Source organism: Ceratotherium simum, chromosome 12, assembly GCF_057802395.1.
Source record: "Ceratotherium simum simum isolate JZ-2026a chromosome 12, ASM5780239v1, whole genome shotgun sequence".
Taxonomy (NCBI): domain Eukaryota; kingdom Metazoa; phylum Chordata; class Mammalia; order Perissodactyla; family Rhinocerotidae; genus Ceratotherium; species Ceratotherium simum.
The window spans coordinates 50,468,987-50,476,416 of NC_141911.1; positions in this window are offsets into that span (position 1 = coordinate 50,468,987).

Here is a 7,430-nt window from a genome sequence, read left to right on the forward strand (position 1 = left end):
CTAAAGTTATCTCATTTAATTTGGCTTTTAAACAACTCACTTTAAAACAAAAGAAAAAAAAGTGAGGCGCTGGTCTGTTATTCATGGGCTTCAGTTACACTAACACTTATGCCTGGTACTTAATAATAAATGATACATAACCATCTTCTAAGCAGCCAGCCAGTAGAATAATAGAAGGGCTTATTGAAGACATTTCCTGTGGTGCCTTGGATCACCACATTGGGATGTTGGAATTTGGGCTTTATGATGCAGTATATTCTGAACCAGTAGTATTTATAAGGTGTTATTTCATCCATGTCAGAATATAAGGATCCAAGGACCAGTGTGTAAAAGCGACTTTCTTACAGAATAGCCTATTTTCTCTGCCTGTGACTTTGAAATCTTCATTCTAAGAAATCTTACTATTTACTGGAGGAATGTTTCCAAAAGGTAGTACAATGGACTGTCAGTTTAGACCTGTCCATTTTGGACGTGCCAGTGAGCAAGTAGGCCAAAAAGAGAGTTAAAATGTTGCCTGGTGTGATGGAGCCTCAGGTGACCAAGCTGAATAAAAAGAAGTGGTTAAGAGCGTGAACTCTGGAGCCAAATTGCGTGGGCTCAAATTCCAGGTAAGTAACCATGGACAAAGTTGCTTAAGATTTCTGTCGGATTTTCTCATCTATAAAATGAGGCTATTAATAGTTAAACTTGCAAAACTCTTTGAAAAGTGTCTGGTACATAATAAATCATACATACATGGCTATTATTAGTATTAGTATTAATACTATGGTGAAATAATGTTGCCCCAATTGGGAAAGTAAGGAGTATGTATGAAGCCCAGGAAGTCCTCTGGGATGCAGCAAACGATGGTAAAATGATTGCAGTCCCATACAGACAAGACCACCAAGGTGCAGACCAGTCAGTAATAAAGTTTGCAATTATCTCAGAAGGGAGAGACAAATGACACATAACATCTGAGGTTTTGAGGGAATTTTTTTTGTTTGTTTTGTTTTTTAATTTTTATTTATTTTTCCCCCAAAGCCCCAGTAGATAGTTGTATGTCACAGTTGCACATCCTTCTAGTTGCTGTATGTGGGATGCGGCCTCAGCATGGCCGGAGAAGCGGTGCGCCGGTGCGTGCCGGGGATCCGAACCCGGGCCGCCAGCATCGGAGCGCACGCACTTAACCACTAAGCCACGGGGCCGGCCCTGAGGGAATTCGAATGTACAGAGAGAGAATAGAGAAAGAGAATTGTAAATTTTCGTTATGAATTCATAATCAATTCTAGATAAAACCTCAAGCAGCTTTTTGTGTTTTAATCTTTGCTTCTCCCTCCCTCCCTCCCTCTCTCTCTCTTTCTCATGTATATCTTCTCTCTAGTGCACTCTCACTCTCTCTCTATTCTTTTTCTCTGTTCCTCTTTCACATCATCATCAATCAGAATTATTATCCCTTTCTTTTTCATCACATCTACCAATTTATTTTCCTCTCCCTTTTTCCCCCTACAATATTATATAGAATATGTTATTTATGGCTCAATTTATAATGTAAACACATTTGTTAAATCATATTGAGAGGAGTATCTGAACAGAGGATATGGTGGTGGTGTTCTTGTAGTTGAGGACACTAAGCATGGGAAGAGGAATGTTGATTGTGGAACATAGCACTCCAGATGGATTTTGAAGCACGAGCTGTGAGAAAAACAAATAATCTGGATTTCTATTTACGTAATGTTGAGGCAGAGAAACAAGTAACCTTTATGAGTATCTTCTATATCAGGATGTCCAAAGTATTATCTTTTTATAACTCTGAAAAACACCCCTACCAAGAAGCGATTAAAGGTACTATTTCTTGGTTATCAAGTCAAACAATGAGCCAAACGTTTCATATCTTACTTGAGAAAAATTTATAACAACTTTTTGCAAAGTATTATTATTCTTACTTATATGGATGAAAAGAAATGATTCCTAGCTTATGCTATATAATTTGCCCACTGTCGTATAACTCCAGAGTGGCAGGATGTGTTCTTCAAACAAGTTCAGGTTGAATCCAAGCCCCACCCATCATTTTTCTACTATTCCATGCTTTCTTGAATGATGTGAAATTAGAGTTAAGCAGGACATTAAGAGAATAGCATACAGTCATGCGTCGCTTAATGACAGGGATACATTCTGAGAAACACATCGTTAGGTGATTTCATCCTGTGCGAACATCATAGAGTATACCAAAAGGAAACAAAATTTGCCACCCCAAAATGTGTCTCTTTAACATGAGGATTATTTTAGGCTTATTATTTTTATTTTTGTGTGTGCAAGGACTATCAGCCCTGAGCTAACATTTGATGCCAATCCTCCTCATTTTTGCTGAGGAAGATTGGCCCTGGGCTAACATCTGTGCCCATCTTCCTCTACTTTATATGGGACACCGCCACAGCATGGCTTGGCAAGTGGTGTATTGGTGCGTGCCCGGGATCCGAACCTGCAAACCCTGGGCCTACAAATCCAGGCACGTGCACTTAACTGCTACGCCACGGGCCTGGCCCCTAGGCTGCTTATTTTTAAGAAACAAAAGATTCAGAAAGTTTTCCTTGTTACCTCTTCCTTAACTGCTTAAAAGAATTCAGATAAAAATACCTCTCAGTGAGCAAGCTACTACCTTAGCATAACATGAACTACATGGTAGACAGAGAGGAACCTAGAAAAGCCTGTTAGGCTCCCCTCTGTGTTTTTCTGTTTCTGTGTGGCCAAACACTGTCAAACATTTGTTCCTTTTCACCTACCTGTGAGTTGTGTTCCTTTCCTTTGAAGTCACCGACTCTCCCTACTCCCAACATCTTTTGTCTTTAGCTGAGGATGATATTTAAGGTGAGATATTCAGCCATTTTGTGTATGTTTATATTCTTGTAAAATAATTCTCAAATTATATTTTGGTGTGTTTATAATCTGGGACATATAACAGAGAAGGAAAATAAGAAAATATAAAGATATCTTAAAAGAATTAAAAGGAGGAGAGGATTCTGAAGAGTTTGAACTTCAGTTGATACTAAAATTTAACAGTCTATAAAATTCTGCAAAATGACTTTGAGTCTGTAACTCATATTTGAGTCAGAGAAGAAAGAAGAAACTTTTTATAGAGCTGTAGAAAGGAGGGGGGAAGTAGTAAGGAAGGAAAGAAAGAAGGGAGGAAGGAAGGAAGGAGGAAAGAAGAAAGAGGAAAAAAGACACTTTATTTGATTTCCTGGCTGAAGATTTTAAATAAAAAAGCATCTTTTTCTTTTCCTATTCATCCCTATTTACAGCTACTTCTGACACAATTAAATTATCTGATATTTGATCTTTATTGCATTCTATATTACCTCTCCTGGTATTTGCAAATTTAGCTTCTAAATTTACAAAAACATATTTATTGTTCTGGTCTTGTTGTATTTCTGAGCTCATAAAGTCTATAAATTCTTCAGCTGTGATTCTATTAAAAAAGAAGAGCATATAATTTTTTTGAAAGCACTCTGAGTATCTGTGATGTTTGTTTATCTCTTTGGAAATTAATGAAGGGTTTCTTCTCACCAAAAATGATGGTCATATAACCCAGAGCCTAAGAAAATTATCAATATCTTATCTAAATTAAAATCTAAATTAAATCCTTTTTTTCCCTATGATCCAACTTCTTCTTGGTGAGTATTCACTTATTGTAGTTAATTTATAGTTGTTCTGAAGACTGTGGAGAAACATTAAAAACATTGAAAGAATTACTCAGAGCAGTCATTTAACATCCTATTCAAAGAAAAAAATGTAAGCACTGGTGTAGAACAGAACAAAGGTGAGAACTAGAATTAGCAACTCGTAGAGGTTGCACAACTAAGGAAACCATCAAGAAAATGAAAAGGCAACCTATGGAAAGGGGGAAAATATTTGAAAATCATATATCTGATAAGGGGTTAATATCCAAAATATATACGGAACTCATATAACTCAATAGCAAAAAAGCAAATAATCCAATTTAAAAAATGGGCAGAGGATCTGAACAGGCCTTTGTTCAAAGAAGACATACAGATGGCCAACAGGTACATGAAAAGGTGCTCAATGTCACTAATCATCAGGGAAATACAAATCAAAACCCCGATGAGATATGGCCTCACACTGGTTGGAATGGCTATCATCAAAAAGACAAAAGATAAGCGTTGGTGAGGATGTGGAAAAAAAGGGAACCTTTGTGCCCTGTTGGTAGAAATGTAAATTGGTGCAGCCACTATGAAAAACAGTATGGAGATTCCTCGAAAATTAAAAATATAGAACTACCATGTGATCAAGCAATCCCACTTCTGGGTATACATCTAAAGGAAATGAAAACAGGATCTTGAAATGATATCTGCATTCCCATGCTTGTTACACCATTATTCACAATAACCAAGATGTGAATAATGCAAACAACCTCAGTGTCCATCAACAGATGAATGGTGTTGGGTCACAACCTCCTCAGGAGCTTCAGGGGGGAATCTGAAGTCAGCCTCTGTACAAGCAAGGCAAGGAGAGATTGAAGAAAGGCTGACCACTCCAGGTTGGTAGGTGGCAGTTTTAATAAGCAAGGGAACTTACTGACAAGGCTTGTTTTGGGTAGCTGCAAGATGAGTAGATTTCTGCACCTGCTTGCCAAAGTCTTAAAAATTTATACAGAGGCCTTAACTGGGTTTAGTCATGTACCCAGTCCAGCTACTCTCAACCCCAAGTTTCTATCTCAAGGCTGTATCCTTGGAGCAGCTTCTGGGAATAGGGAAGGCAAGCAGAATGTACATTCCAAAGACCGGGGAGAGGTGGAGAACCTCCAATTGCCCAGGTGCAGCTCATGGGTCAGTTGGTGGTCATGTCTTCTTGATGACCTCCTCCAACAATGAGTAAAGAAATGGCAGATAGATAGATAGATAGATAGATAGATAGATAGATAGATAGATGATAGATTGAAATAATTCAGCCATTTTGTGACAACATGGATGGACCTTGAAGGCATTATACTAAGTGAAATAAGTCAGACAGAGAAAGACAAATATTGTATGATATCATTTATATATGTAATCTAAAAAATCAAACTCATAGAAACAGAGACTAGAATGGTGGTTACCAGGGGCTGAGAGGTAGGGGAAAAGGAGAGATTTGGTCAAAGAGTACAAACTTCCAGTTGCAAGATGAATAAGTTTTAAGAATCTAATGTACATCATGGTGGTTACAGCTAATAATGTTTATTATATACTTAAAAGTTACAAAGAGAGTAGATCTTAAATGTCCACAACACAAAAAAGAAATGCTAATTATGTGACTTGATGCAGGTGTTAGCTAACATTATGGTAATAATCACTGTCCAATATAAAAGTGTATCAAATCAACATGTTGTACACAAATTTACACAGTGTTATATGTCAATTATATCTCAATAAACCTGGGGAGAAAAAAGAAACTCATGGATGAAGAGTCTTATGATACTACAAGAGCATGTGGTATTTCTAAAACTAGCAGATAGAAAAATCTTTAAGGTTATCTATACATAAAATATGAGAACAGGCGTCATTTTATGTATCAATTTATTGTTAATTGGCTACATGTTTGATAACTAACAAAATAGAGTTGTAATTTAGTTTGTTCAAATATTGATATAAAAATGCATGATAGTCTGTGACAACATGGATGGACTTTGAGGGCATTATGCTAAGAGAATAAGTCAGACAGAGAAAGACAAATACTGCAAGATCTCACTTATACGTAGAATCGAATACAAACCAAATTTATAAATACAGAGAACCAATTGGTGGTTGCCAGAGGCAGAGGGTGGGGGGTTGTCAAAATGGGTGAAGGTAGTCAAAAGGCACAAACTTCCAGTTGTAAGATAAATAAGCTCTGGGAATCTAATGTCTAGCATGGTGACTGTAGTTAACACCGTCTCGTATCTCCGAAAGCTGCTAAGAGAGTAGATCTTAAAAGTTCTCATCACAAGAAAAAAAATTGTAACTATGTCAGGTAATGGATGTCAACTAAACTTACTGTGGTAATCATTTCACAATATAAACAAATATCAAATCATTATGTTTTACACGTTAAACTAATACAATGTTATATGTCAATTATATCTCAATTAAAAATACAATATGATAAAAATTTGTGAATATTTTAAGGGGCATGATGTGTGCTTTTTGCTTTTTTGTGAGTAAATTTATCACTTAAACATTCTCACAATCATGTATTGAGGCAATCCAGCATTGTTGATACCAGATTACTTATGTAACGCATACTTCTGAATACTCTCCTCTAATCTTGTGATCCTTAAATATAACATGCCTAAAACCATATTAACTGTCTTTGAAATAAAAAAAAATTAGTAAAATTTAACTTTTATAGTCTTCTTTTTCACTGCCAGTTAGTACTTATTTATGACTCATTTATCACCTTTTGAATATCAGTTTTAAGTATTTTTAGTAGCATCAGACTCTTTTTCTTTCTTCCTTCCAAATTAATACCTAAGGAGGGAAAACTAACCCCTCTTTCTATATTTCATCTGTGTTACAGCCAAGTGACATCTTAATTTCTACATGAGAAAGTTCACATGTCAATAATACACTATGAAGCCTATGATAAAGCAACTAGAAATTATGATGAGATTATAAGTGGACTTTTTCCATTTATAACCAAAAATCACTTAATAACTTTAATACTTTCTCCCACCACCAGAATAAAACTGTGTATATAAAATGTATATAATAAAATTGTATATATAATATATAATACAATAATATACAATATATACTATGATATAATAATTATATAATTATAATTATATAAAATTATGTGTATATTTTATATATATATATATATAATAGAATTACTTATCTTCCTTTCATTCTTTTACAAGTTATTGTGAGAGGGAAATAAGTCTCTGGATTATAAAAACAAGCAAATCCAAATGTAAATATATCTGTTTATCATTATCCTTTTAACAAAAATGAGATCAAAAATGTAACAGACTATTTCTTAAATAATATTTAAATTTTACATAACATGAAATGCCAATAAAAAAAGAGACAGATGAGTTTTAGTGCTATAAAGTTTTTCAATATCCATTATCAGATGATGTTATAATTTGCATAACTCCACACATTAAAATCCTATAGTTACATAATATTTTAATTGCTGTTCTATGCAGGATATTCCTATGATTCGAAAACATAGTGAGCATTATGCAAACAGTTAAGTATAAATGCAAGTTAACTTCTTCAACTATTGCTACAGAAAGAATGTCAGAACACACATATCACTTCAAGTTTGGAATATTTTTGTAGGCACTCTGTGCATTTGAAGATTGCGTTTTGTGATGCAACTTGCTTAAAATGGATAGCTACATTTCTAACAGCTGTACCAGCATTGAGAACAGTTAATGATAAAAGGACTTCTTGGCAAACCACTTCTCCTGT